This window comes from Artemia franciscana, chromosome 15, assembly GCF_032884065.1.
Source record: "Artemia franciscana chromosome 15, ASM3288406v1, whole genome shotgun sequence".
NCBI lineage: Eukaryota > Metazoa > Arthropoda > Branchiopoda > Anostraca > Artemiidae > Artemia > Artemia franciscana.
The window spans coordinates 14,823,026-14,828,421 of NC_088877.1; positions in this window are offsets into that span (position 1 = coordinate 14,823,026).

Genomic DNA, 5,396 nt, shown 5'->3' on the forward strand with positions numbered 1-5,396 from the left:
GAAGGACGATTATAGGCTATCCACATACGGAGCCAGAACTTAGCCTTTTGTTTAACTATCTTCACTTTAAGATCAACTTTCCAAAAGGGATTGCGAGTACCCGTTCGCACGCACTCGGAGGGTACAGCTGTTTTAGCGGCAGACTTTAGACAGAACGCTATTTGCTGATAATACGAGTTGATATCTATCTGAGTTGAAGTTATAGATACAGATGTTTGCAATAAGTGGAAAGGCACTTTAATAGATGATAATAACTGGGACAATGTCAATACATAAAGTGGAACATTGGTATTTTCCCAATTTAACTTTGAGAACCACTTGGGAGAGTTACGTTGGACAGAGGTCGCCATGGAGCAAGATAGTTGGCATGTGATGGGTAAATGATCGTCGTCGATTTTAGAGTCTTCCACATGAACTATTGATGAAAGTAGAGTTGAATCTGACTCAATTACATGATCAAGGTTGGAAGTAAGACCACCACGATTGTGAATATAAGTAAATAGAAGATCCTTATCAGCAAGATGGAATCCTCCAGGTAGTGAATCGAGAAAGATTTCAGACCGGTCGGAATTAGATAATAAGTCAGTGTTCATGTCGCCGGCGAGAACCCATTTGGTATTTTGTTTTGAAAGGTCGCTAAGTAGTGTTCGTAGGCGATTACATGCGTGTGAATAACTAGACAATGACTGCACAGTCTTTTTATTACAGGGGAAATGAATGTTTATAAATGTGGTATCACCATATTTTATCGCTAAGATGTTAGTGTCGCTTTGCAATAATATCGGCTGAGTCTTGTGTCTGAAATAGATGGCCAGACCTCCTGATGGTCTTCCACGGGTTTTTTGGGTGGCTCTCAAGAAGGTATAATGGGTCCGAGAACGCTTTAGGCTACCAACATTTACTTTAGAGAGAAGGTGCTCCTGTAGAAACACAATATCATTTTTAAGTAGCTCACTTATTAGTAGATCCTTGTCTTTTGTACCATTAATATTAAGGGAAACAAAGCTAAACGGAGTTTGAGCATTCACTTATTAGCGTTGTTGAGAGCCGATCGGAAAACTTTGCATTTCAGGCTAAAACTTACGTGTTCCATAGTGCAATTTGTACATTTTGGTGAGGCTTGGCAAGGGTTTTCCTTGGAATTCACATGAGGGCCAGAACATCTGGAACACTTGGGATGTGCTGGTGAGCTGGGACAAGCTCCAATCAGGTGATCAGTACTTCGACAGCGAAAGCATCGACGCGGAATGGATTGAAAGGGCTTAGCTTGAAAAATTTCATATCCAATACGGATTCCCGACTCCAGAACCGCGTTCAGAGCGGTTTTGTCGACGAACTCGAGGTGAAAAGTACGAGAGTCGCCGATTTGACTAGCACTAATAAGTCCTTCCACCGAGGCCTCCAAATCAGCTCTTGAATAATTATGGGGTATATCCCAGACCACAGCTAAAGGCTTTTTATCAATCACTCTGGCTCCAACGTCAGGGATGGAGCTAGTAACAGCTTCAGCAAGCGAGTCGGCTGAGCGCTTATCGCGTACCATCACAACCCAGCTTTTGCTATGTGGCTTAGATTTTAGACTTATGATTACGTCATGACCATCCAACGTTTCAAGCTTCTTCATGAGAAGGATAGGGTCGCTGAGCTCCGGGGGTGGGTTTCTTACAACGACAGCGTAGGACGGTTTTTTCGTATTTTGAGTAGGGGCTACAAGCTTAGACTGTCCCTCTGTAACGTTGGACGAAATATCACGCAGCTGTTCAAGGCAAGAATTCACCTTGGCACTGAGGGTACTGAAGGCATCGACAGGGATCATTGGCACTTCGCTGGGACATTCGATAACAAAGTCCGGAAGCTTTATGTTCTGGGAATCGCACTTTACAAGCGAAGAAATAATGTCCGAAGCACAGTTTAATGCAGCATTGGCTCCTACGCGCTTTGATGAGACTTCATTTGGAAAAAGCTTTAAAAAAAAGCAATTTACGGGTCTCACCAAGAGAAGAAGACTCGAAGAAATCGGCCAAGTACCCTTTTATTGTATCGGGCGAAACTCCTTTAGCAAGATTTTTCTGTACAAGCACTGGATAGGATTGTAGAAAAGTTCATCTTCACACCAATTACCAATTCCCATTTTCTCTAGATTGAAGATTCACTTGCGAGGGAAGTAAGGGAAGCGTTGGAGGCTGCCTACCTTGTCCCCGCAATTTAAGGGACAAGCCCGGCGGGTACCACGGCTCTTGAAAAAAGCTCTCACCCACCCTTCTGCTTACTTTTCTCCTCTCCCCTTTTTGTAACGCAATCGTCTATAATATCGGATTTTATAATTATTTTCGCAACTGCCTAATCCTGACCTATATCATATATAGGTCATGAAAATATCGATAACAGAAATCACTGTTCCCAAGGGAATTTTCACTCAAGTCTGAAAATAATCCGCTTATTTATAATTCTTTGGACACTGAATTAATTATTATGAAAATATTGGCTATATGTCAGGTAGAGACGATAATCCTTTACCAAATATTAGCGCTAGGTTCATCTACAATTTTAATTGTAGATGTATTTCTGTTTTCAGTTCCTAAACACGTATTGTTTTGTAAAGTATGCATAATAAACTTTATGCCGTAAACTGAAATTTTCTCGTAACTGTCTAGGTTGTCTGCCATATTCTCTAGCGTTGTATATCTTCTCTAGATTGGAGATGATTAGATATTACATAAAAAATAAGATTTCAACTGAAAGTTAGGAGCGACATTAAAACTTAAATGAACAGGAATTATTCCGTATAAACAAAACACATCACGGTACTGCTGTTTATACATTGAATTTAAATTAAAAATGAGCAAATATTAATTTTAAAAAAAGTTTTTCTGAGAAAAGTAAGGAGCAAAGTTGAAACTTAAAACGAACAAAATTATTACTTAATAGCTTTTTGTAACATATATATCAATAAAACTAGTGCAAATAAACCAGCTTGTTATGGTTACCTACGTTTCTAGGATTATGAAAAACTAGCGCTTTACTGAAAACAAAAAAGCCAATTATAAAAAAACAAGAACATTGATCTAGGAAACAAAAGTGATATAGCTTGACAACAATTAACTAGTCTGTAAGGCTTTTCATTGTTTTACACCAGCTAAAACATCAGGAGCTTTCAGTATACAATTAAAATTATCTTAAAAACATAAGTATAATAATAAATATTATTTTAAAAGATATAGTCATTGAACAGCACAGGCAAATAATTGATGGATATGTCAGGTAAACTTTTGGTCTAACCAGCTGTAACGCCAATAGTGAGTAATATGCAATCTTAAATTATAAGAAATCCGCTTTAGTATTACTCGAATCGAAGATCAAATAAGTCATCATATGAACTCTGGAAATACGGTTATTTCTCTGTATACGAAAGAAAATTTCAAGCTAAGATCAAATTCTAAAGCTAGTCTATAGTACTAATACTATAGATTTGTCTACAAATTTATCATGACCTATTCTTTTCGGAACAAACAAGAATTAGTCATAGGACAGAGCAATTATTCAGAAGTGATACAAAATTAAAGGACAAAAAATTAAGCAACAATCCTAAAATGCTTTTTTTATACTATAAGAACGGTCCTTAATCGGTTTGTTGATACTCTACCGAAAATCCTATATTATTTTGCGGTTTTAGTAAAGCACTAGTTTTTTATAATCCTAGAAAAACAGGGTAATATAATTAGTTGTTTTTTGTACTAGTTTTACCGATATACATTAGATAGATTGGGAAGTTATCTCCAATAATCAATGCACAAAAAAACTACCCGCCTCAGTAACCGTTTTACTTTCCCAAATTTCCTTGTTATGAACGCCGAAAGCCTGAATTTCAACAAACTGATCGAACTAGAGGCCCTATTTCAAGTAAACAAAATTGCTGAAATATTTTAACAGAGGTCCAAGCACAAAACCCTGACTTACTAGAAATTAATAACCACGCCCAATTTATAAAATCTCGTCCTTTTGACCACCCCATAGGTAAACAGGGAGGTGGAACATTATTAATCGTGGGTAATTATTTATCCCCATGTTAACTCGTACTCCAAACCTTTAAGATTATGATTAAATCTTTGATAGGTATAAGATCCCAAGTTTTTCAATGCCCTTTCAATTTGATTGTGTTTTGCTGCTTTTATCAGCCTCCATATTAAAATATTGAACAAACACAGCAATTCTACCAGCAACCGCATAGTAGTACCAACTTTGTCCTCTGCAAATTCCCGAACACAGGTAATATGCTAGTAGGTCATGTTAATGATCTAAAGTTAACTTCCCTTTGTAGTTCCCTCAATTTCTAAAAGATAGTAAAAATACCAACAACCAATTCCACTCTTGATTTGTTCAGCACGAATTTGCACGCTTTTTACAGCCCACTTGTCCCTTTGCCCCCGTTAGGGAAAGCTACTATTTTGTTTATTAATGATGCCTCTCTCCAGCTTTAACCATACTCTTACTGTTACTGAATTTTCTTTCCGCCCAATTTCGAATGATGGCCTCTTTGAATCTGGATCTTGGATCACTGACGAAAACTGGCTGGCTCTCAAGGGGAACCATGATATTAAAGTTAAAGTCTCTTGCTTCCACAATCTGATCAAAAAAATATACATAGATTCCTTCCCTGAGAAAAAAGTAAAAACATGATATAATGACAAACCTTGCACTACTAGCTAATTGAAAAGGATAATTAAAATTGATATGAATCTACTTAAGAATAGTGAAACATCCGAAGCTAACTCAATACGTAAACGCATAAAAAAGGAAATCCGTAAAACTGCTTCTTCATATTACAAATGTAAAGTCAAAGATTTATTTTCTACTAAGCGAAACAATAAGCCGACCACAGGCTTGTCGTTTCTAACCTTAGACTACGCCTGAAAGCCCAGAAAAGTGACCACCGTCCTCCCAAATTAGACCTCAACAATCTCACAAACTCCAACACGCGCCAGGTCTATGCTGTCTCCATCTCAAACCGTTTCGACTGTCTTGGTCAAATTTCAGAATCTGAAGAAGCATGGAAACTATTCAAGGACGGCGTATTACTTTTGGCCGGAAGTACTATTGGTCGTCTGAAGCCCAGAAAAAAGTCCTGGATATCGCAGGGAACTCTAGATATTATTGAACAGCGTTGCAAAGCACGCCTAACGAAGGACATGCTTACCTAAAGACGTCTAAATGGCGTAAGAAATAAATTCCTCCACAGAGACAGAAAGCTGTTCACCGAAAAAAAGGTCGCTGATCTCGAGGAGGCCACCAGAAAGGGTTACACATGCACTTTACACAAACACCTCGGGATCTTACAGATGGAAAGCCATGCTCTATAGGCCCTATCATATCTAATGATGGAAGCATTATTACTGACA